Source organism: Panthera onca, chromosome C1 (genome assembly GCF_046562875.1).
Source record: "Panthera onca isolate mPanOnc1 chromosome C1, mPanOnc1 haplotype 2, whole genome shotgun sequence".
NCBI lineage: Eukaryota > Metazoa > Chordata > Mammalia > Carnivora > Felidae > Panthera > Panthera onca.
Window position 1 is genome coordinate 163,121,680 of NC_138346.1, and position 26,991 is coordinate 163,148,670.

The 26,991-nt window shown below is 38.3% G+C and overlaps 1 long non-coding RNA gene across 11 annotated transcripts in view; it reads right to left on the minus strand.

The window, feature by feature from the left end:
- The window catches only part of LOC132672857 (uncharacterized), a 119,925-nt gene extending 113,832 nt beyond the window's left edge, over positions 1-6,093 (minus strand). For all 11 annotated transcript variants that reach the window (XR_013557544.2, XR_013557547.2, XR_014138100.1 and 8 more), the window contains exon 1: positions 5,952-6,093. This is a non-coding gene — a long non-coding RNA (uncharacterized LOC132672857). The remainder of the gene's footprint in view (positions 1-5,951) is intronic.
- Between the last annotated feature and the right edge of the window lie 20,898 nt (positions 6,094-26,991).

The window sequence follows — 26,991 nt, forward strand, 5'->3', positions numbered from 1 at the left end:
GTACTTTGTTCTCACTTCTGCATTTTTTTATAACATTCTCAACTTACCTCCACAGTCAAAGGAAAAGCAAATTTAGGACCCACTCTTTCCCCCGCTTAAACTTCTATTGCTAAAAGAAGACTTTGAAGCCTGATTTAGAGGTTCTCTACATAATCTGAATTTGTTGGATAATAATTGAAACTTTCACTTTGGTTTGGCAAAATAGGATTTGTAGGATACGTTAATATGGCTTTTGAAACTGAGGAAGTGCTCCGAACTAGTAACTATTGATCAACTAGACTGCTTCCAGTTACCATTAACCAAAACACCAGTAAAAGTTCCTTAAACAATCAAGACCTTTGTAACTCTTTTAACAAGAAGGCCAGAGGTAGGGAATCTCCAGAGTTGGTTAGTTCAGCAGCTGATTGAGCTCTGGCATCTTCCATACACTGATTTTCATCCTTGGGCATATGTCTTCTTGGTTACAAGGGAATAGCAACCACTCCAGACAGCACACCTTCACAGCGCAGCCCCTGCCTGGAGGAAACAAAAATGTTCCTGACTTCTGCCTGCTCCCTTTTTCCAAATTCCCTCAGGCAGTGTGGACCCTGCTTGGGATTCTCCGCCTCCCTCTGCCCCTCCCCTGCTTGCTCTCTCTCTGTCTCAAAACAAATAATTAAAAAAAAAAAATAGTTAAAAAAAAAGTAAGTTAGTCACAAGTGATTCTTTAAATTAATATTATCCTTCATGATTTTCAAAAGTATGTTACTTCTAGGAATCCATTTTCTAGAAATACATGCACATGTACACCTGTGTGTGTGTGTGTGTGTGTGTGTGTGTGTATATATATATATATATATATATATATATATGACCATTCACTGTCAAGTTATTGTAATCCTGAAATTTTAGGAGCAGTATAAACTCATCAATAGAAGCAGAGTTAAATTAATTGCTATATATTCATAAGGTAGAATTGTGGGCAGTTCTTTAAGAAAATTGGTAAATTTATATGCAGTGATGGAGAAGATGTATATCATAAATTATTCTGTTTTAAAGGAAAACTGTGGAACAATACTTACCCTATATTACATTTTTGCTTTAAAAAATACATGTGATATGAGCATAGAAAATCTCTGAAAGGATATACAGCAAACTGTTAACAGACAAATTTGTAGAATTGGTATTAAGGAATGAAATATCTTAATTTTAACTTTATAAACTATGTAACTGGCTAAGTACTATGTTTATAATTTTAAATAGTCTAAAAAGAACCAAAAGGAAAATTTCAGAATATTGTAGCCATTATCCCATTGGTTTTTTCATTAGAGTGATTTAATAAAAGGTATTGTAGGGAAGCAGTACAGTGCAGTGATAAACAAACTGCCTGGGTTTGAACACCAGTTCCTCTACTTCTAACTATACATGCTTGGGCAAGTTACTTAATAGCTCTGTTCCCCACTCATCTGTAAAGTGGGGATAATCACAGTACCAATAGAGATTGTTGTAAGAATAAAAGAAGGTACTGGGTGTCATATGTAAGAGATGAATCACTGGATTCTACTCCTGAAGCCAAAACTACACTGCATGTTAACTAACTTGAATTTAAATTAAATACACACACACACACACACACACACACACACACACACACACACACATAGGGAATAAAAGGAGCTAGCACATGAAACATTCTAAAACAGTTACCTGGAACATAGTAAGAGTTCAATAAATGCTAGCAACTAATAGAGAAGAGGTATAGAAAGGACACATGTCTTAATGAAAATGGTCTATCTCTTTGGTCCCAGAGTTGGGATTAGAACTTAAGTTGTTTAGTTCCTTGTTCAGTTGCCTTTGAACAACAGACTTTGTTCTTTCTCTTTTAAGCCTTTGAGATCAGTCTAGTTTCCTCCATTCTTTATTCTAGAAGACATTGTCTCCAGCATTCAAATGGAATATGTAGAAAATGATAAAAAAAAAAAAAGAAAAAACAAGGCATCAAGAAAATATTCAAACTACAAGGACAGTAAATCACTCAATAAGTTTAATAATTTCCTGAAAACTTGTTTCCTTAAATTCAATATCCTGCAATTGTCAACAAGGTGCATGTGTATGATTAACTCTGAGGAAATAAGGATCTGCTAGCAAAATTTAACCTGAAAAAAAAACATGTTATGAAGAAAAATCCCTCAAAATATGACCAACGTGTCATGTCAATTTCATAGAAGAGCCTAATGGCTCAAGCAACTGTTCATCACGGGCTAAATATAACATACATTTATATTCTCAAAAGATGCCACAGTACACCATCAAATGCAATTAGTACATATGAATACCAAAGCTCTTCCATGAATGGCCTGAGTTTTGGAAAGCCGTATAACTGTTTGTCACATATTAGGTATTCAAGAGATATCTGCTGAATGGATTAATGAATGTACACTTCAAATCTGATTACATAATTACCCAGCTGCTAGCTGTCCATCTCTGATGTACTTGAAAAAGCTTCTTTCTTTTTTAATATCTTACAAAGTAGAACAAAAGAGATTTTTAATTTAATACTATCTAAATCAACTACCAGTGTTTCCATTTTTCTACTAACAGAAACACTAAGCATTGAGAAATATTGTTCTGTTACATTAAAATCCTCTATGCTTTCATAAAATTTCATGAATACGTCAAAAAAGAAAGGGAAATGGATATATATGTATATATATAGAGAGAGAAAGACAGAGACAAAGAGACAGAGACAGAGAGACAGAGACAGAGACAGACAGGGTTGGGGGAGAAAAGAGGAGAAAAAGGGGAAAAGGAGAAGGATTGAGATATTTCTACAATGTGATTACTCTAATTTTGGCTCTCGGGTCTCAACAGCTTCATTTCCCCCTTATTTCTTTTAAGATAGACAAGTAGTTTAGTTTACTGGATGGATTGCTGACTTCCACAGTCCCTGAACATCACTTTTCCTTCCATTTAAATTACCTTTACTGGCATGCCTGTTTTTCACACAACCCAAGTCTGGGAGACAGTGCCTTCTTTGACCCATACTGAAAACAGGAAGCAAAGCACTGGGTTTGCTTTGAATGACTGGGTTTGCTTTGTTTTCTTCTTTTAGCCTGAAGCATGAAGCAGAGTGTACCTTTTGGTTTTTTAACTTGTTTCAACTAAACACTACCATTTTTGTTACATCCACTAGACAAAATCTATGGAAGTTCTACACAATCACAAGGGAACTGGGAAATTCCACAGAAGACACACAGCTATTTGTAGCTCCATTCTTGGCAGTGTTGAGATTTGAAATTAAGAGGAAGAAAACTAAATACAAGACCGGAAGCTACTATTTCTAGAATTAGTTGGTTTTCAAATGCATTAATTAAGAATGTCCAATTACCTAGCTTTACCATGTTTGTGATTTGCACTCTTTTCTTCAGTTCTATCATCCGAAAATCATTTCAGACCCTGCCATCATTGCCACAATGTTATTTTGGTATGTTTTGAGTATGAAATCTCCATTTCAGTGTTTTTTACATGGGTTGTTTATGCTTTCAAATTCTGATTCCTTTAATCTCTTTTATACTTTATCATTTATTTTAAAGCCTGTACTATATTCTAGTTGATTCACAACTGTCTCTGAGTAAAAGCGTAAAGGTTTGATGAGCTTATTATGAACTGTGTGTCCTGTCCTTCTTTATTGGAACGAGAGGCTCTTCAGAATCTCAGTGGCTACATTCATAGCTCCTCAGAGCCTTGACACCAGCTTGGGGACACAGCCTACGGGTTTATCTGCTCTTTTCATGTTGTACTCAGAGCAAGGTGATATTGTTACTTGGCTTCTTGCATTATTTACAAGATAAATATTTTTGTTTACTACAAGCCTCCTAGACCAATACTTCAAAGAAATACAATCCAGGGCAGCAAATATTTACTTTAAGATAATAGTGAAAAACAGTAGGATCTGGAACCAAAGAGATGGTAAAGGAAGCTCCCTCCCCCACTGATTTTATATCTAATTAGGAAAACTAAGATGTCCTGAATGAAAAAAAAAAAAATGGTGAGTAGATAACCTTAATTTTTTTTTCAGCTCTAGGATTCTGATTCCATCAGGAATAAAAGATAAATGAATAATTTTAAATGCAGGAGCAAATTAGACTGAACTCATTATATTATGAATAAAGGATTTATGGCATGTAGTCTCAGTACTAGAAAAGAGGAAAGGAGATATCTGCTACTCTCTGTTTCGAGAGGAATATGAGCCTTCTCATTCTTGGTGGGCCCACGAGGCCATGCATGATTTACCTCAGTATTTTATTATTTTTGCTTCCTCATGTGTCAGGCATCCCTCAGCACCCTGGAAATCTTCCTCTAAGAAACATTGAGTCAGATACCTGTGCTATGTGACGTACAACCTTAAGCATATATCCCTGCTGTTGCCTCGTTACCCCCACTTTACTACAAATTCCTACAGGACACGGATATTGGAATCAATCATCACATCAATGAAGAGTTCTTCTTTATTAGATAGAAGAGATGTGGGTATGCGTATATCCTTGGAAGAATAAATAATTCAGAATTCTGTGAATGGCTATGCTGCATTTCTACAGTGCCTCTTTCCCTCTATCTCCTTATTCTCCTCTGGTGTACATACTTCCTGAGAATTCTGGCAGGAGAGAGGAAGGATATGGAGCCTAGAACACTCAAGCATAGCAAGCCAGTTACACTGCTTCCTCAACCAAAAGTCCACCTTACATCCATATTGTCATCAAACAAATGAATATTACAGTGAGGCATGGACCAGTGCAGACCCATCATTATTTCTCTAAGCCAGTATTTCATTTAAAAGTTGTACATGGTTCTTCAGTGAAGAACATGAGCTCTAGAATCAGGAAGACCTGAATTCAAGTTTGTCTCTCACTCCTGGCTACGTGAATTTGGGCAAGAAACTTAGTTTTTATGCTTCCTTTTTTCAACCTATAAAATGGTGATACTCATAACAAATAACCTCGCAGAGTTATTGTGAAGGGTAAATAAACCAATATGTACAAGAATAGCTCACACGGTGCCTAACAGTAAATATGTGCTTGACAAAAATTAAGTATGATGATTTATTCAGACCTTCACTTATTCGTGCTTTCAACAAATATCAGTGCTGAAAATACACAGGGAAGAAAAGGGATAAAAATTCTTATTTTTACAAGCTTTCATTCTAGTAATAGAGACCACAGATTCATAAATATAATACATTATGTGTTAAAGCAATGCTAGGGAGGAAAAATATAGCAGGGAAAGAAGAAAACTGAATGGGCATAACAGTGGTAGTGGTTGCACTTTTAAATTGGGTGATCAAGGAAGGCTTCACTCTGAAGATGATTACATAAAGTCATTACAACTCTTCCAATCTCCTGTGCCTAAGTAGGATCATACATAGAAACAAAAAATTTCAGAATGTAAGCTCCACAAGATCATGAATTGTGTTTATTTGATTTATTACCATATCTGTAGTAATAGTGCTCGACAAGTAGGTGTCTAATGAATGTCTGATGAATGCTGATGAATAAATATTAACAGTATATAAAGTGCTATGTGGCATGTATTATAAACATCTTGGTTGACAAAAGAAAATACAATCATTTGGGGCAAATAAGTATTAAAAATAAATGATAGAGTAAAATCAGTGTTCAATTGTTAGGAGCAGTGAATACTGCATTTGAAATCCTAGAAATATTTTATGGTAGCTGCTCCCCAGCTTTCTTCCACTAGGGTCTCTCTCTCTTAGGGAATCTGTCATTCCTTTCTCCCATACGGCAAATGGCAAACTACAAAGTGACCAGGTAACAAATGGGTGGGAAGGGCTGGCCCCTGGCAGAGATGGCCCATTCTAGGCAAGACACCAATTTTGGTGATCTCATTTGAAGAGAAGCCAAAGCCAATTAGACCCTCTGCTTGAGGAATTTGAACTGAAAGAACAAGATAGTTACCTGTAATTTGGATGCTTGAGCTGAAGGTTCATCTAGAGTTTGGGCTGCAGTGACCATTTCTGAGCCATGTTATGAGGAAATTGAGACTCAGAGAAGCTGGCTGGCAGTGAGAGATCAGAGTAACTGCAGAGAGGAAACAGGATGCCATGCGACGAAAGACAAAGATGGGGAAGTGGCTGGCATTTAAGATTGCCTCAATTCCCACTGACTCTGCAGCCCGGTTGTTTAGTCTGTCCTGGATTATTGTGAGACATCCTCATGTCTTTAAGAGAACCTCATTTTTACTTAGAGTAAGTTACTTTTCCTTCTAACCAAGAGAACACAGGCTCTTGGTCATCAACTATATGCTTTGTACTTCAAACACAGAGTCTAATTTAATTATTAACACAATCCTTTTACTCATTTACTTTTGCAAGAAAATAAATGAAGTTTCAGAAAAATTAACCAATTCACCCAAAGTTGAATGGCTGTCAAATTAAAGATCTCACATTTGAGCCAAAGTTTGTCCAAGACCAAGGCCAATAATTCTCATCCTATTCTGGAGGATAGATAGAATATAAGCATTATGGGAAATAATAAAAAACAGACTCCTTTTGATTAGAGTATAGAGATAAAACTTCATTATGAGAGGAAGGACTTGAGCAGACCTTAAAAGAGGAATAGAATTGAGAAGCATAGAGAATATTTTGGACTAGTGATTGAATGCTATTCCAGGTATAAATAAAACATAACCAAAATTGTAGTGAGGATGACGAGAACGTCAGGCAAGACCACAGAGACACAAAGAAGCTTTGCATCAGTGAGAACAGGCTTAACTTTAGAGGATGGTATGAAATCAAGTTAGATGGTTAACTCTTGTAAATCCTGAATTCTTGACCTTGCATATTTAATACTGCTTGATGAATATTTTTTGAATGTGTGAGTGGCCTTATTTCTGCAATTCAAGAGTTGGAACTCGAGACAAAGATACTATTTTAGAAGGAAACAAAGACTACCCCCAATACTTTTTTGTGTCTTCCCGAGGATCATCCCCCCCACCCCCTTGCCACAAAAATAGAACTCTCCCTGACTCTAGGGAAACTACAACATTTCCAACTTTGGAATTGCTGATATCATCACTGTAAGAGTAAATACCATGGCTCACCCTGTGGTCATGAGAGAGATTCAGCTATGACACTCAAGTACCGATAAGGTAATTTCTCTACATGGTATTTTAAAATTATTTGATTATAAAAATAAATCTTAAAGAAAGCAAAAACTGTATAAATCTCAAAGTCACTTAGAAGAAACTATCCCCACAGTAACCAAATCCTCTGGGGAAAAATCATGGTATATTTTCAACCCCCTAAAAATCCATTACTTTTTCAATAGCTTCTAATTCCTTGCCGTCCACTCATCATTAACTTATTGCATTATGACTATTATGACTATATATAACTATTGCATTACCTACTCTCTTTGAATGTAACAGTATGGATTAGTTTTATAGGACTGCCATAACAAAATATCAGAGACCAGGGGATTAAACAACAGAAATTCATTTTCTCACAGTTCTAGAGGCTAGACTTCCAAGAACAATGTGTCAGCAGGTTTATTTCTTCAGAGATATCTTTCTATTTGGTTTGCAGATAGCTGTTTCCTCATCGTGCCCTCACATGGGCTTTGGTCTTTTTTGTGTGTGTCACATCCCTCTCTTTTGGTGAGTCTAAATTTCCTCTTCCAATAAGCACATGAGTCAGGTTGGATTAGTGCCCACCCTAATGGACTCATTTTAACTTAATCACCCATTTCAAGGTCCTATCTTCAAATTCAGTCACATTCTGAGGTGTACTGTTAGGCTTTCAACGTATGAAGTTTGAGGAGACACAATTCAGCCCATAACACTGTGGCTTCCTAATCAATAAATCCAAAGTTCTTTCTCTGCCCTCACTGTCCTCGAACTCTCTGGCATTTAATCCTGTTGTTCACTTCTTCCTCAAAATTGTCCTCCCTTTCCTCCTTCTTCTGGAGGGAGATGCTACTGTAGTAGGACCTCTGACCTTAGTGCCTTTGCACATGCTAATTTTTTCTAATTAGAGTAATTTCCATGCTCTTTTTACTTCCATCCCCAGTTGAACATCATTCCTTTGGGATGCCCTCCATTACCACCCTCATCAGTTTATATGTACCTTATCCTCTCCTATAATAGTAATGACAAAAATAATAAAAGGAGAAGGAGTCACTGACATTTATTGAGTAGTTTCTTTTTAAATTTTTTTTAACGTTTATTTTTTTTTTTTTTAACGTTTATTTATTTATTTATTTTTTTGAGACAGAGAGAGATAGAGCATGAACAGGGGAAGGTCAGAGAGAGGGAGACACAGAATCTGAAACAGGCTCCAGGCTCTGAGCTGTCAGCACAGAGCCCGACGCGGGGCTCAAACTCACAGACCGCGAGATCATGACCTGAGCCGAAGTCGGACGCTTAACCGACTGAGCCACCCAGGCGCCCCTATTGAGTAGTTTCTGTGTGGCTGGCACTGTTCAAAGTGCCTTGCATGTATTAATCTTTTACAACAACCCATAAAGAAGTAATAAAATATTAGTCCCATGGTATAGAGAATGATATTGAGGCATAGCAAGGTAGGCTGTAGTCCATAATATTTCTGATAATGTTTAAAAAATCATCGTATACATAACAAATCTCTTGTGAGAGTTATTTTAATAATGGTGACAAAAAAGATTTATTGTCTGAACTCATTTGTTAGAGTTCAAGCCATTCCGCTCCTTCTTTGCACATAATTTGTACATTTTGGATCCATCCTGATTGATTTGCTCTGTCATACAACAACCTGCCATTCCTTTGAAGCCTGCAGCCAGGGTATCTGATCTCTCTTTCTCTCCACTGTGTGAGAAAGTACTTCCTCTATTTCTAGCCCCCATTAATGTAATTTCCTCTTAACTTTCCATCAGAATGCTTCACCAAGAACTATTCTGACTAGATGAAGAAAGAAATGAAAAGAAGGAAAAGAGGATAGAGAACATGGATAAGTAACCATACAAAAGCAGAAGGGAGATAACAGAGAATAGAAGACAAATATCCTGGCCTGCAACCATTTCATTGCAAATGGTTCTAGTTACCTGGAACCTCCACACAGAGCCCTTCCTGAACAACCTGCCAACTATAGGGGACATTTGGATCTTCAAAACCCCTGCGTCCCTTTCCGAAACCCTTGACAAGCTAATGGCCACAAATAGTTTCATTAAAGATGGAAAGAAGAAATATGGTATAGGAAAAGAGAAAGATATGTGTAATAATGTGACTGATCAGTAAGGGGGAATATACAGATGATACTGAATTCAGAACAAATGTAAAGAACTGGCATGAGTGGTGTGCCTGGGTGGCTCAGTTGGTTGAGCATCCGACTCGGTTTCAGCTCAGGTCATGATCTCAACTGTTCGTGAGTTCAAGCCCCATATCCGGCTCTGTGCTGACAGTGCAGGACCTGCTTGGGATTTCTCTCCCCGCCCCCGCTCTCTCTGTCACTCCCTGGCTCTCTCTCTCTATCTCTCTCAAAATAAATCAATAAATAAACATAAAGCAAATACATATTTATATATATATATATATACATATATATATATATATACATATATATATATATACATATATATATATATATACGTATATATATATATACATATATATATAAATATATGAAAGAACTGGCATGAATTTGGACCCTTTGTGTGATTACCTGGTACAATCCCTTTCCATCAATATTCCAATTGTTCTCATCAGAGTCTTTATAGTTTATTACTTGTGTCATGTATTTTCAAGCTTACTTTTATCCCTTTAAATAATTTCAAACCTATTTCTAATAATTTAAATTTTAATTCCAGTATAGTTAACATACAGTGTCATATTAGTTTCAGGTGTACAATATACTGATTCAACAATTCTATTCATTACCTAGTGTTTATTGTGATAAATACACTCTTAATTCCCTTCACCTATTTCACCCATCCCCCACTGACCTTCCCTCTGGTAAACATCCATTTGTAACAACCTATAAGACCTATAAGACCCTCCCCAATGTTTACCCCCCTACTCCTTACTTCCTCTCTGATTTCACTTCCTTCAACTCTCCCTTTTGCTCATTCAGCTCTAAGCACACAGATAGTCTTTGCAGTGTCTCCAAGGTCTTCACATTTGCTGTTCCCTGTGCATGCATCGTTCTTCAGATATCTCTCTAGCTCACTAAACTTCAAGACTTTGCTCCAATATTACCTTCTAAGATCTTCTCTGACCATGCTATCTAAAATTGAGCCTATGCTTTTCATACTCCCTGCTTCCCTCTCTGCTTGAAACTTTTCCCCATGGTGTTTATCACCATCAATCTTACTATTTAATTTACTCGTTTATTTTATTTTCTCTTTTCTGTTATTGGAAGATAAATTCCAAGAGAGCGGAAAATTTTGTCCACTATTCACTGTCCTATCCCCAGTATCTAAAAAATTCCTGGAACATAAGAAATATTTAATACACATTTGGGAATGAGTATGCTTTCTCTCTTCACATATATCTTATGAAGGTAATACTTCATTGTGAACATTTTAAAAATCTGAAATTTTTTCTCACTTTAACTTTTTTTAATGTTTATTTATTTTGAGAGACAGAGAGAGAGATAATAAGTGGGGGAGGGACAGAGAGAGAGATAATAAGTGGGGGAGGGACAGAGAGAGAGGCTCTCACAAACTGTGAGATCATGACCTAAGCCAAAGTTGGATGCTTAACCAACTGAGCCACCCAGGTGCCCCTATTTTTTCTCACTTTAAAAACAACTATCCTACCTGCACACAGAAAGGCTTCAAAAGTATCTGTAGTTTGAATTTCTCAAATAGGAGCTCCTGTTGTGTTCATGTTCTTAGGTAAGTACTGAGGGAAGCCCTGTAATTTTTTGGTAAGAAATGCCTAGAAAACATTTCTCAAATCAGCTAGAGCAGAGAACACTACATCTGGGACCTCAAAATACTTCTCTTTTAATTTGGAGAGAGAGAGAGAGAGCACCAAGGAGGAGAAGAGAGAGAGGAAGAGAGAGCCTAAGCAGGCCCCATGCTGAGTGGGGCTTGATCCCACAACCCTGAGTTCACCACCTGAGCCAAAATCAAGAGTCAGACGTTCAAACAACTGAGAGACCCAGGCACCCCTCAAAATATTTATTAATGTCCAAGAGGCTTTTCTCATGTTAATTCTTCTCAACTCTTTGATCACCATTATTTTTCTAATATACATGAAAAGCACCTGGGGTGGGGGAGGGCAGGCAATGATATACAGGAGGAGAGCAGATTCTTCATTTGAGGGGAAAATGATCACTTTGAACCTGCCCCAAAATTTCAACTCCAACATATAGAGTTATGTAGGGTAGGTCTCGTTATTAAGTAATAAATAATACTGGTCCTTAGTCAAGTGAGTCAACTTTATTCTCTATTTAGTCCACTGGATGACATTTAATGATGATAATATACAGTTGAGGATAAGTTTGCTTAGCTTTTGTTTTTCTACTAGAGCTGTCCTTCCATAGAGGTCAGCACACAGTGCAATTGCCTTAATAATGCAAATCATCTATAATTAAAATTATATTAGTCATTCTCTAGGGGCACCTGGGTGGCTCAGTCAGTTAAGCGTCCAACTTCTGCTCAGGTCATGATCTCACGGTTTGTGAGTTCGAGCCCCATGTCGGGCTCTGTGCTGGCAGCTTGGAGCCTGGAGCCTGCTTCGGATTCTGTGTCCCCCTCTCTCTCTGCCCCACCCCTGCTTGTGCTCTGTCTCTCTCCATCTTTCAAAAATGAATAAACATTTAAAAAAAATTTTTTTTTTAATTATATTAGTCATTCTCAATCCAGGTACCTAATTCTCCTGCAGTTATTAAATAACTAAGTTTCAAAAGGTCCACAAAGGAGGAAATAAATTAATATGTATTGCTTGCCTACTTTGTGTCAGTCACTAAACTGGGCAATTGTGTGTAGGTGTGTGCATGCATGGTTCTTCATAAGAGTCCCATGAGATTAGCAATGTCATCTCTATTTCCACCGGTGAAATAATTTGACCAAGGTGTTGTAGCTCAGTGAATTAGCATTTCTAATTCAAACATCTGTGACCCTTTCTTGCTCTGGTGTTTTCACATAAGATTTAGAAGATTTATGGCAAATAGGTATAAGGCTAACTATGTCAGTCAGCTTAAGCCAATCAAACACATTCTTTCGTGTCCCATGATTTGGAAGTGTGCATATTACATAAGACGGGAAGAGCTGTGTCCTTATTCAGCCAACAGCTCAGCTGCCAATTTTCTTGAAATCTACAGAAGTTAATAATCATTTGGAGTCTGGAAGAGGAAGCTTCAGTTTTAGGTTGTGGTCTATTTTCAACACAGCGTCTAGAGTAATCTTTTTTAAAATAGAAGAAGCTAGATTCTGTGTCTCCTCTGTTCAAAACTCTCCAGTGGCTCCTTGCGTAGAAGCAGCAGCACTTGCTATAGTCTTCAAGGCTCCAGGTAATCTGGTACCTCTCCAATCCAATCTCTCATTATTCTCCCCCTTGCTCCTGCTTCTCTAGCCAGAGCTCCTATCACACATGCTCCCATCTTTCATTTGTTCTTTTTCACTTGTTCCTCTATCTAGAATGTTCTTCCCCCAAACAATCACATGGCTCATTCCATCACTTTCTTCAGGACTTTACTCAAATATCACTTTGGGAGAAACTCCCTGGCACCATATCTTGGTCATGTCCACCATCACCCAGTGCACACACCATCCCCCGCTGCATCCACACAGGCACCCTCACTACCCTCAGCACTTCCTATTCTTACCTGTCCCTCTTCTCCCCACATTAGAATGTGAAATTCACAGGGTACCTGGGTTCCTCATTTGAGCGTCCAACTCTTGATTTCAGCTCAGGTCATAATCTTACAGTCGTGAGATTGAGCCCCCACGTTGGGCTCCACACTAATCATGGAGCCTCTTAAGATTCTCTCTCCCTCTCCCTCTGCCCTTCTGCTCAATGTGACTCTGCCAATGCAGAGTGTATTATCATTGCAGGTGGTTTTTTTCCTTGCTCAATTTATCCATATGAGCAAATCTACTGGGGCCTTGTTTTTGTTTTCTTCTGAATTTCCCTGAAATCATTCTTGTTTTCTTCTGAAATGTGGAGGATTTTCTGACAATTTTTGATAGCTATTTGCTAGATCAGAAAATAATATTTCATATAGAAAATTCCCAGGGTAATAAAAAGAAATATTCTCTCTTCTTATGACAGAATAACTCTAAAAATATAGAGAAATATATTGGGGCTCCTGTGGGCATATTAGATTGCTAAGCAGCAGCTAATTTATTGTCAATATGAGGCCTTCACAGTCTATTTCAACTGTATCTCAAAACTCTCTACATCACCTGAATTTCTTCATATCTACTTATTTCATTTCTAGATTTATTGGTTTTCATTTTTACAAAGGGATTTTATTTTGCCTTATTTACAGTTACATAGCATTTGCAGAACCTTAACATCAAATTAAAGCCCTAAAGCAGATATGGCTTTGGGGACAGGGTGTTGTGTAATGGTGAAAAGTTCATTACCAACCTTGCACATATTTCCATATGCGTGATTTCGCTAGCCACGAAGTACTGTGTAAGTAACTAGATTTGAGCCAGCATGAGAAGACAGAATAAACTTAAGTATATGTCCGAGAAATAGAATTCTTGTAGAAAAAATATTTCCAACAGGAACATAAAACACAGGTAGAAGTTTATGGACCAACCAACCAATGTTTCCAGACCAAAATAAAAAAAAAAGCAATCCCTTAGGCAAATAGACTTATATTGCATTTAGGAATGCAGTTCAACGTCCATATTTGCAACAATGCCCTGAATAGTCCCATCCTTATCCCTGATTCTAATAATACATTCTGTTTAGTTCCATTACCTGTACATGCAGCAAATTTACTTTTGTATATAAAATTCCATGAAAAGATGCATAAAGATGCAATTTAAGGGGTGCCTGGGTGGTTCAGTAGGTTAAGTGTCCGACTTTGGCTCAGGTCATGATCTCACAGTTCGTGGGTTCAAGCCCCCGCATCAGGCTCTGTGCTAAAGCCCCGGAGCCTGGAGCCTGCTTCATATTCTGTGTCTCCCTCTCTCTCTGCCCCTCCCTCCACTGGTGCACACGCTCTCTCTCCCTCAAAAACAAAATACACATTAAAAAATAAATAAATAAAGTAACTTAAAATCATTGGCATTTGTCTCATCTTGCTTTTACAAGGAAAATTAATAGTGATCAGGCTGAACTGTATACTATGTGCTCGGTGAGTGTCTGAAGCTATATAAACATTGTTATTAACACTTGTGATCAAGTAACAAGTGTAGCATTCTTATGTTCTCTTACCTGAATTTTTTGGAGTAGATTGATTTTTAAAGCATTTTGTTCATTTGCAACTTTTTTGAAGTCCTTAAGAAAACTTGTATACTTACAACATGCATGTAAAAAAATATAGTAGATTACCAAAGTGATTTTTCAAATTCTTCCTCTTGGTCTTCAAATGGTGATTGCAACCTAACAAGAAGAGCTACTACTTAACAAGTGTTCATGTCATGCTGGGTGATTTTTTTATATTCTCTCTAATGCTACCAATGATCTTACAAAGAAAACATGAATTATGGCCTATTTTACAAGTGGAGAAACTGAGGCTTGCAGAAATGAAGGTGACACAACTAAGAATTGGTAAAGTCAGAATTTGAACCCAGTTCTCTGGATATATGTTCCATTTATTCCATGGCATAACTTCTGTAAAATATATCTCAATAAGTATAATCATTTTATTTCCTTTCATTTCCCAGCATCCCCTTTTCCCCATTCACCTCTAAACATCATCTGGCGTAATTTTTAGTTTAAATAAATTTACATTTTATGTATTTTCAAAGATTTTACAAAAATCTCATTAGGAAATTGAAAACACTGCTATGTTGCAAACATGGATAAAATTTCTGGCTTACAGAAATTAATATTTTAAAAATTTAGTCTCTTCCACTTCAAAAACCATCATTTGGGTTGTGTATATTTTCTGATTTATTAATAAGAAAATTCATTCTTCCTTCAATATAACTCTGTGTTTCAGATAATAACCTTTTTTAATTTTAGCTAACCAATATGGTAATAATTTTATTATTCATGCTATGCTTTGCTCATAGAATGTATTCATAAGTAATAACTAATATATTGATAAGTAATTCTTGAGAAGTTAAACAAATTATACACATTATTTTAATTTTTCAGTTTATAACTGATATTATACTTTATTCTATGATTTTTTTACTCAATTAGTTTTATTTAGATGTTTCTACTTAAAGCTAAAATCTTTCAAATTATGCTCTATGCTTCTCTTCCTAGAGTCTTTTATGGGGAAAATATTATCATTTTTGAGGTTTGTGAAATGCCTAAAATGAGCTTCGGAAAGTTCAGCTTGGTCCTTGGCCTTTGAGAGTTTACAATAGACGGCAACATGATTCATTTTTTATTCACTGTACATATATCACTGAAATATGTAATCAGGAGGTCATTTATCTTGGCACCTCAACTATCTGAGATAGATCTGAAAATTAAAAATTATGCTACAACCCATGGCTATGCTCCTGGTCACCTCAGAATCGATTTAACTTTTCAGTAGGCATAATTTAAATTAGCTTGCTCATCCCCCTCACTGTTTCATTTCCCTCTCTCCTCCCCCACATAGTCATTTGGGATTACTTAGTTTTACTACCCTGCACCTGGGCATCTTCAGTGCTTCTATGGAAGCTCAGGTCTTCATTTGTTTCTTCTGACCATGGTAACCACCTCCCCAGTAGCTCCAGTCTCAATTCTCCTCTCCAATATCCTTCACCAAGGTGATCCTGCTATAAAGCTAATGGAATCATATCCAAACCTTCTGGCCTAAATCTTTAATGGATTCCCAATTACTTCAGAATTGAATAATTGCTCCTGAGAATGGCATATAAGGCTCTTCACTCACTGGCGCCTTCTACCTACAGACCAAGTGAAAGAGAGCAACTAAGGGCTGAGAGAGCCCCTTAGACATGTTCACAAGGTATTGTCCAGAGAGAAGGCCTCTGGCTTTGCACAGAGGTCTAATGTGCCCAGTGATCTTCCTAGATTTCTTAATGTCTAGTCTTCTCAGACCTTTGAGAAGGTGAAAAGTCAGCAAGATTAGGAAAAGCTGTTCTTTCTTGGCCTGTTCTTGAATTGGTTGAATAAATTGATTAAATGTTTTTATCATTTTCAGAGCATTTTCTATTCAGTGAAAATTCATGACATTTTTTTTCAGTTTCCAAAATCCAATAACTTCCAGTGCTTTAGTAGAAAAGATATTGCAACAAATCAAAACCACACTCAGATATCACCTCACACCAGTCAGAGTGGCCAAAATGAACAAATCAGGAGACCATAGATGCTGGAGAGGATGTGGAGAAACCGGAACCCTCTTGCACTGTTGGTGGGAATGCAAATTGGTGCAGCCACTCTGGAAAACAGTGTGGAGGTTCCTCAAAAAATTAAAAATAGACCTACCCTATGACCCAGCAGTAGCACTGCTAGGAATTGACCCAAAGGATACAGGAGTACTGATGCATAGGGGCACTTGTACCCCAATGTTTATAGCAGCACTCTCAACAATTATGGAAATTGCCTAAATTATGGAGCCAAATTATGGAAAGAGCCTAAATGTCCATCAACTGATGAATGGATAAAGAAATTGTGGTTTATATACACAATGGAGTACTACGTGGCAATGAGAAAGAATGAAATATGGCCCTTTATAGCAACGTGGATGGAACTGGAGAGTGTGATGCTAAGTGAAATAAGCCATACAGAGAAAGACAGATACCATATGTGTTTACTCTTATGTGGATCCTGAGAAACTTAACAGGAACCCATGGGGAGGGGAAGGAAAACAAAAAAAGAGGTTAGAATGGGAAAGAGCCAAAGCATAAGAGACTCTTAAAAACTGAGAACAAACTGAGGGCTGATGGGGGGTGGGAGGCCGGGGAGGGCGGGTGATGGGTATTGAGGAGGGCACGTGTTGGGATGAGCACTGGGTGTTGTATGGAAACCAACTTGACAATAAATTTCATATATTAAAAAAAATAAAAATAAATAAAAAAGAAAAGATATTGCATTATGAGTATTTTAAAAATTGTATTCCAATACCTAAAACTGGTATATTGTTTTCTTAAGCTTTTACTAAAAACTCATTAGAAGTCATTTGGTAATAATCTTGGTAATAACCAAACTGTTCCATTTTCCTACAAAAGTATAACATCATTCATTTTTTTATTGCTTATTCTTATTAAATATATAAATTCAAAGAAGATAAGAATCTGAAATTGGTCATCCATTATTCTAGAACATGGTCCTTATTTTATTTTTGGCTTATTTTGTCACATTTCTAAGGTAGATAACTTATTTTAACTATAAATTTGCCATGGACTGCAAAATAGGTGAAAAACAAGATATACGGATGCCCTATCTTGTTTAAAGTCACATATAACCGGGGTGCCTAGGTGGCTCAGTTGGTTAAGCATGTGACTTTGGCTCAGGTTATGATCTCGCAGTTTGAGGGTTTGAGCCCCACGTCGGACTCGCTGCTGTCAGTGTAGAGCCCGCTTTGGATCCTCTGTCCCTCTCTCTCTGCCCCTGCCCTGCTGTGCTTGCTGTCTCTCAAGCATAAATAAACATTTAAAAAATTAAAAAATAAAAAAAAAGGCACATATAAGGTAGTCTGAAGGTACTCAATGGCCTAGGGGTAAATTTATATGTTAGGGATGACTAAGTAATTAGTAATGACTTAAATTTTGTGAAAATTTTGTTTAAGAGTCAAATAAAAGTCAGATTCTCTTTTAAGGTGGGCAGCAGGCTGACGAACTCAATAGCTTTCCATTGGTTTTCTCTCTGATTTTTCTAGTCTTTCAACTTGGTCCAGGAGGGACTCTACACCATCCTTATAGCATAGCCATAACTAATACAATACAATCACCATATTAGTCACGGAAAAGACATTATATAAGACATATATAAAATCACGGGAAAAGTGTCCCCAGCAGATAATAGAAGCATCTATCACTCCACGTCAGGATATTTCAACTACAAGGGGCAGAATAACAGACTAAAAGTGGTTCAACAGTAGAGGTTTATGGTCATATAAAAAAGGTCTGGTAGTAAAAGATTTCAAGGGAGGTTTAGCAACTTCAAAGAATCCATCAGGGACCCAGTCTTGGTCTCTCTTTTTCTCCCCCATCCTTGGAATATCCACATGTTTCTTTTCATGGTTGCAAAATTGATGTTATGTTTCTAACTACAACCATCATGTTCACACATGACCATATCCGAAGAGAAGAAAGAGTGGTTCTCCCTCTTCTCTCTCTCTGTTTCTCCCTCTGCCTATCCCCACCTCTCTCAAGTCAGTAGGGTGCATGGCCTAAAATTAAGGCCAAATATTATGTACTGTCTTGACATCTGGAAAAACTAGGAGGGTATCCTATGACCTAAAAGTCCCCTCTCCAGGATGTGGAGAAATGGGAACCCTCTTGCACTGTTGGTAGGAATGCAAACTGGTGCAGCCACTCTGGAAAACAGTGTAGAGGTTCCTCAAAAAATTAAAAATAAACCTACCCTATGACCCAGCAGTAGCACTGCTAGGAATTTACCCAAGGGGTACAGGAGTACTGATGCATAGGGGCACTTGTACCCCAATGTTTATAGCAGCACTCTCAACAATAGCCAAATTGTGGAAAAAGCCTAAATGTCCATCAACTGATGAACGGATAAAGAAATTGTGGTTTACAAAAGGCCCCGAATAGCCAAAGTAATTTTGAAGAAGAAGACCAAAGCAGGAGGCATCACAATCCCAGACTTTAGCCTCTACTACAAAGCTGTCATCATCAAGACAGCATGGTATTGGCACAAAAACAGACACATAGACCAATGGAATAGAATAGAAACCCCAGAACTAGACCCACAAACGTATGGCCAACTCATCTTTGACAAAGCAGGAAAGAACATCCAATGGAAAAAAGACAGTCTCTTTAACAAATGGTGCTGGGAGAACTGGACAGCAACATGCAGAAGGTTGAAACTAGACCACTTTCTCACACCATTCACAAAAATAAACTCAAAATGGATAAAAGACCTGAATGTGAGACAGGAAACCATCAAAACCCTAGAGGAGAAAGCAGGAAAAGACCTCTCTGACCTCAGCCGTAGCAATCTCTTACTTGACACATCCCCAAAGGCAAGGGAATTAAAAGCAAAAATGAATTACTGGGACCTCATGAAGATAAAAAGCTTCTGCACAGCAAAGGAAACAACCAACAAAACTAAAAGGCAACCAACGGAATGGGAAAAGATATTTGCAAATGACATCTCAGACAAAGGGCTAGTATCCAAAATCTATAAAGAGCTCACCAAACTCCACACCCGAAAAACAAATAACCCAGTGAAGAAATGGGCAGAAAACATGAATAGACACTTCTCTAAAGAAGACATCCAGATGGCCAACAGGCACATGAAAAGATGCTCAACGTTGCTCCTCATCAGGGAAATACAAATCAAAACTGCACTCAGATATCACCTCACGCCAGTCAGAGTGGCCAAAATGAACAAATCAGGAGACCATAGATGCTGGAGAGGATGTGGAGAAACCGGAACCCTCTTGCACTGTTGGTGGGAATGCAAATTGGTGCAGCCACTCTGGAAAGCAGTGTGGAGGTTCCTCAGAAAATTAAAAATAGACCTACCCTATGACCCAGCAGTAGCACTGCTAGGAATTGACCCAAAGGATACAGGAGTACTGATGCATAGGGGCACTTGTACCCCAATGTTTATAGCAGCACTCTCAACAATAGCCAAATTATGGAAAGAGCCTAAATGTCCACCAACTGATGAATGGATAAAGAAATTGTGGTTTATATACACAATGGAGTACTACGTGGCAATGAGAAAGAATGAAATATGGCCCTTTATAGCAACGTGGATGGAACTGGAGAGTGTGATGCTAAGTGAAATAAGCCATACAGAGAAAGACAGTACCATACGTGTTCACTCTTATGTGGATTCTGAGAAACTTAACAGAAACCCATGGGTAGGGGAAGGAAAAAAAAAAAAAGAGTTTAGAGTGGGAGAGAGCCAAAGCATAAGAGACTCTTAAAAACTGAGAACAAACTAAGGGTTGATGGGGTGTGGGAGGGAGGGGAGGGTGGGTGATGGGTATTGAGGAGGGCATCTTTTGGGATGAGCACTGGGTGTTGTATGGAAACCAATTTGACAATAAATTTCATTTAAAAATAAATAAATAAATAAATAAATAAATAATAATTAAAAAATAATAAAAATAAATAAATAAAAGTCCCCTCTCCACACTTTTCCCACGGATAAGGTCCTGTAGCCAAACAATCCTCCTTTTCAAGGTGATCATGCAATTCCCGATTATCCTTAAGTAACAAGTTTCAGTTCCCTGACAGCCAGAAGAATTATTCAAACAATCCAATCACATCTCCCCACAGGAAAGGGGGAGCATCCCCACTCCCTTGAAACTACAATGCCTGTCCCCAGAGGCCCTTGTTGTCCACTCTGTTCCCTAGTGCAATTCCCATGTGGTCCTGCAGGGCACGGTGTCCTCCTTCCTACATGTAACTAATAAATTGCTGTCAATCTCATCTGTCCAGTGTCTGGTGTCATGTGTTCAGCCATCCCCATAACCCTAGGATGGGACTCCCACCCTACCCCCTTTCATCCCCAAAGAAATGAATTGGAGGTGATTAAAACAATCAAGGAAGGAAACCTTTCCCTGAATTTCCTCAGGAAAGTTCCCTGAGGTTCCCTTATGTCTCATCCACCGGAAACAATTCACAAGGCCACCTCTGAACTAATCACTGACAAAAATGACTGTAGTGATCATGATTGGCCTAGAAGAGTGGGTGGGCACTCATCCTCTGCAGGCTGCCCAGGGCTGCCCAGTGTCAGGACAAAACTGGGGTTCCATTAGCCTAGAAGAGGCGATGGCTGTTGGGGAGGAAAGCACTGCGCTATCGCAACCATTCTGTCAACACCTCTAAGGCAACTTCAGCGCTGCTAGCCTCGTCTCTGCAAAGAAGAGCAGCACTATCAGGGCTGCTTCTAAATATAGACCATCTGGTACTTTTCATTCTGCCTATAACGCTAGGAGGCGCAGTAATAGGTCAACGGTTAATGGCTGCTTCACAATAGGCAATCACAATAGCTTTGCTTTCATTCAATCCTTGGAAGCAACCTCTATGTGCGAAAATATTATTATCCACATTCCTCTGGCGGAGAGTTAAAGTTTTACGTGAAGTTCAAGGACATCACATACTGAGTGGTGGATTTGGGATTCAAATGTGGGTCTCTCTAAACACAAAGCTCAAGCTCTCTTGTCACTGCACAATTCGTCCTGGCTGAGGCATGCATGACCCCCAGGAGGCTGCTGAAGCAGAGAGAATAAGCTGCTGACACCAGAAAACTTGCTTTATGGGTATGAGATCTGAGTAACTGAGGCCCTGGGGGGCTTCTTCAGGATGAAGGAAATAAGAACCCATAGGAACAAAGTGAGTTTTGATGCATCGGATTTAGTCAGCTCTCAGTCATCTGGGAACTGATTAAAAGTCTGAGGATTCGAGTTATGTCTGCTTCCTTTCCTACCAGAGTCCTACATTTCAGTTGTTCTTCTAAATGGAAGGGATACTCATCAGTTACCTTTGCAGTTAATTAATAGATTTGATAAACTTTCCTGAGGGAGAAAGTTTAATGTATGGGCTCTGAGGATGTCTATAGACTCTAAACCATAATTTTTGAGAATAGGTGTAATGTGTTTTTCTAATTCAACAGTTCTATATCTTTTGTTCTAATATTTCTAATCACTCCTGCTCAGAGCCCTCATTTGAATGTATTTCATAATAGAATTAACAAGGTAAATGAGAAAGGAAAGGAAAAGTAAGCATATTTTTGTAATCAAACTAAAACTAACTGATATATTACAGAGAGAGAGAGAGAAGTGGAAAGAAATCTGAGAGTGGTAGGCTGAATAACGGCCCCTAAAATACCCAAGTCCTAATCCCTGAAACATGTGAATGTTACTTTATACAGCTAAAGAGCCTTTGCAGATATGATAAAAATGAGGACTTTGAGAGGCGCCTGGGTGGCTCAGTTGGTTAAGTGTCTGACTCTTGATTTCAACTCAGATCATGATCTCATGGTTCATGGATTCGAGCCCTGTGTCAGGCTCTGCATTGACAGCACAGAGCCTGTTTGGGATTCTCTCTCTCCCTCTCTGTCTCTGCCCCTCCACCCCTCTATCCGCCTCTCATAATAAATAAGTAAACAAACTTTAAAATAAGGACCTTGAGATGGGGAAATTATCCTGGATTATCCAGGTGAGTCAGATGTAATCACAGTGTCCTAAGAGGGAGGAAAAGGGAGAGTTGACCACAGACAAGAGAAAGACAAGGTGATGTGGGAAACAGAGACTGGAGTAATATGCTTTGAAGATGGAGAAAGAGATCACAAGTCAAGGAAAACATAGAGCCACTGGAAGCAGAAAAGGACAAGGAAATCAATTCTTCTCCCGGAGGCTCCATCAAGCCCTGCCCACACCTTGACTTCAGTTCAGTGAAACTGATTTTAGACCTAAAGCCCCTAGAACTATAACAGAATAAATTTGTGTTATTTTAAGTCACCAAGTTTGTGGTAATTTGTTAGAGTAACCATATAAACTTATAAACTGAGCTTTACTGTGTATTCTTTTTTAAAGAATAATTTCAAAAAACATAGGAAAAAAATAGGCTTGAGATGAATGAACTGATTTCAAGTATTAGGTCCTCCAGTTATTACCTGTACGATCTTGGAGAGTTCACCAGTTTAAGAGGAGAATTATTAAACCTTTCTGAAGCTCTTTACACATCCTCAACAGGGGTAATAATGACTATTGTATTAGAGTTCTTCAGAGAAACAGAATCAACAGGATGTATACATACAGAAAGAGAGAAATTTTTTTCTGTATACATACAGAAAGAGAGAAATATTTTAAGGAATCAGTACACACAGTTGGGAAGGCTTGGCAAGTCCAAAATCAGCAGGGTAGGCTGGAAGGCTGGAGGCTCAAAGAAGAGTTGCAGTTCAAGTCCAAAGACAGTCTGTAAGCAGATGTGCCCCTTCCCCTGGAGAGGTCTGTCTTTTTCCATCAAGGCCTTCAACTGATTGGATGAGGCCAACTCGTGTTATCTGCGCTACTCAAAGTCTACTGATTTAAATGTTAATCTAATCTAAAAATGCCTCTATTGAAACATCTAGAATAATGTTTAACCAAATTCCTGGGCACTGTGGCCTAGCCAAATTGAAATAAAATTAACTATCACAACTGTATTATGAAATTATTATGAAAGTACATGAGAGAATATATGTAAAATAAAAACTAAGATAAAAACAGGCAATACTATTAATATCACTGCTCACAAATAGGTAACATGATACACTACAAAGGGCATGAGTTTTGGAATCAGACAACTCTGAATTCAAATCTTTACTTGATCGTTCTTTGTACCTATGATTTCATTGACTTTACTCTCTGACAATCAGCTTCTCCATTAATAAAATATGATTTTATTTATTTAAATTTTATTTTATTTTATTTTAAAATAAAATTTTAAAATTTTATTTTCTTTATTTAAATTTATTTACTTAGCCAATAGGGTATGTGAAGGTTAAATAAAGTATTCATTGAAATTAGATAGTGACAACATGCATTGTGCTAGGTGGAAATATATGTGAATGTTCCTACCATCTCTCTTTTTCTTCCACCCTCCTCCTTCCTGCCCCTTGCAGCCTTCACTGTATCTTGCACGTCTCTGGTTTCCATTGTTGCTACTGCTCATCTGATAGGACCTCAGGAGAGGGTGAGCAGAGAGGTGGGCAGGGTCTAATTATTTACCATTGAGTGTTTCTGTTGGGAAAATGAATAAAATTTTACACCATAAGATGGCCAATGGGACTAAAACAAGCTCTGGTCTCTGGCTTAGAAACCCCTCTTCCGGGTTCTTCTTGCCCTGTTTGCTACCCATGCAGCACAAATATGGAGGCTGACAACTATAAATTACCCTTCCGGTTTGCATTCAGGATCAGATCTTTGGAGAAATTGTCTCCTCTGAGCCCGCCAGCGTTAAATAAATCTCCGATCCACCAAGATCTCTGCGTGCCGCTTGGTTTTTCTGCCAGTGTTCTAGCATGGTTCTGTAACATAGTCACTTAAAACACAACCCTCTGGCAACATCCTACTTTCATAAACACTCATTTCATGAAGTGATTCCCATATCCTGGCCAATGACCCCACTAGCAAGGATGTGCTGATCTGGTTTCAACAAATTCTATTAAGAAAAAAATGTTGTAGACAGATGGATTCCCAAGGCTGTGTATGCTAAAGTCAGCCAATTTAGCAATTACATTGTAATTTTCAATCCATATTTATACTTTCTACTGTAATTGTGTCCAGCAAGATCTCAGTGGAGTTTAAGAGCAGGCGAAGTGGAAAGAACACTGGCTCTGGGATCGTTCTGAGCCTGGTCTGGATCCAAACTTAGCCACTTTTGAACTCTGTGATCTTGAGCAAGGTTCCAGGGCTTGATTTCCTCCTTTTTAAATGGGGATAATAATAGCGCCACTGTTCCGGATGGCCACAAGGGTTAGAAATAATTACCCTAAGGTATGCAGCACATAACAAAATAAATGTTTAGACAATATACTATTGTCACTATAGGGAGTTTTCTAGAGCCTGGAAAGGACTCTAAGGGATAGATTTGAGGGTAAAGGATATCAGAAAGTCTCGGTGAGCTATAGAGTGAAGGATAAAATGTCAAGCTCAGCAGACAGCCAGAATGAAAATGAAATAAGCGGGATCTCTCCTGCTGAGAGATATTCATCTCCCTTAAAACAGAAATTAGTAAAGCATTTGGAAGGCTTTCTCAAGTGTGTTATGATACAAAGCCCCTGATATCTAAAGAAATGAAAGAAAATGTCAGTAATTACTAACTTTTCCAAGATGAGTAGAAAAAAGACTTTCCTCTGCCTCCGTGGAATCTATGTGATGGGGGAGAAACAGACAGGAATCAAAGACTTTCCCTTTCAGCCCTGCCAGTGAGTTACCCTGGGGTATGACAATTTCAGAGAGAGAGTAAACAAAAGACAGGTTGAATCACTTTCCCAAGGATACAGGTATCAGAATTAGCTTGACTATAAATAACCCAAAGTAATATTGGTTTCAGCAAGATAGACTAAGACGTAGTTTAAGGCTTGTTTGGTGACTCCACAATCATCATCTTTTCCATTTTTGTGCTTTCTATATTTCATTGTCAAGATGGCTCATGGTCTAGGAGGTGTTGGAGAGCCCCCCATCATGTTCACATTCCAAAGAGCAGGAAGGCGGAAAGGACAGGAGTATAAAAAGAGTTCACCTCCTATTGAGTCAGCAGCTTCCCAGAACCTTACCACATGGCCAAATCAAACTGCAAAGAGGCAGAAAATATGGTATTTTAGATGCACACATTGCTTCTCCAAATAATATTGGGGTATGATTACTAAGGAAAAGGAGATAAGAAATATGTGATGGCAGTCCTAGAAAGAGATGGGAAATAGGACTGCAGCTTTTTTCACCCCATGCTTTCATGAAGTTGGTTTTTAAGTGGATGTCCAAAAGTTATTTGATTTTCCTCTCTTCAAAAGGCTAATTCCTTTAGGGCATCTGGGTGGCTCAGTTGGTTGAGTGTCCAACTCTTGATTTCAGCTCAGGGTGGTGGGATTGAGCCCTGTGCCAGGCTCTGTACTGAGAGTAGAGCCTGACTGGGATCCTCTCTCTGTCTCCCTCTGCCCCTCTCCCCGACTCATGGGCTCTCTTTCTCTCAAATAAAAAATGAAATCTTTTTTTTTAAGACTAATTCCCCTCCTCTTGAGTGTGAGCAGTGCTTAGTGATTCTAATGAACAGAATGTGATAGAAGTGGGTATGTTAGACTTCTGAGACTAGGTCATAAAAGACATTGTAACCTCCCCCACACACACACTGTCTTTCTCTCTCTCTCTCTCTCTTCCTCTCTCTCTCTCTCTCATTACTTCTCAGGGAAAGAAGTCAGCACCCATACGATGAGATCACTCAAGCAATCTATGTAGAGACTTGCATGGCAAGAAACTGAGACTTCCTGCCAGCAGCTATGTAAGTGGGCTATCTTGGAAGCAAACCTTCGAGCTCCAGTCAAGCCATCAAGTAACTGCAGCCCCTCCCAACACCTTGATGGCAACTTCATAGAAACTCTGAGCCAAAACCATTCAGCTAAGACATTCCCAGATTCTTGACCCATAGTAACTGTGTGATGTGATAAATATTTGCAATTTTAAGCCACTATCATCTGGGGTAATTATGTAATAAGAGACAACTAATACTGATAGCTAAAATATCTATGGATCAAAAGGGGATCTTTCATGTTTATCCAATTTTTCTCATCATCGATTATTTATTGAACACCTTCTAGGAATCAGGGCACTGTTCTAGATATCTGGGATACATTCTAGTAGACAGTAAGCACCACAATCAAGTAAATAATATGTGGGATGCCATGAGGAAAAATAAATGCATGTTGTTATAATTCAGAGTCTTAAATGCAGGCAATAAAGGGGTGCCTGGGTTACTCAGTTGGTTAAGTGTCCAACTTCAGCTCAGATCATGAACTCATAATTCATGAGTTTGAGCCCCGCATCAGGCTCTGCATTGACAAGAGGCGCCTGCTTCAGATTCTCTCTCTCTTTCTCTCTGCCACTCCCCCACTCACACTTTCTTTCTCTCTCAAATAAATAAATAAACTTAAAAAAAAATGCAGGTAATAGAAGCTACTAGTTGTCTCTGCAGGAAGGAATTTATTAAGAGCTAACAGAAAGTTCACACAACAGCGACCTCCAGAACTTTATTACAA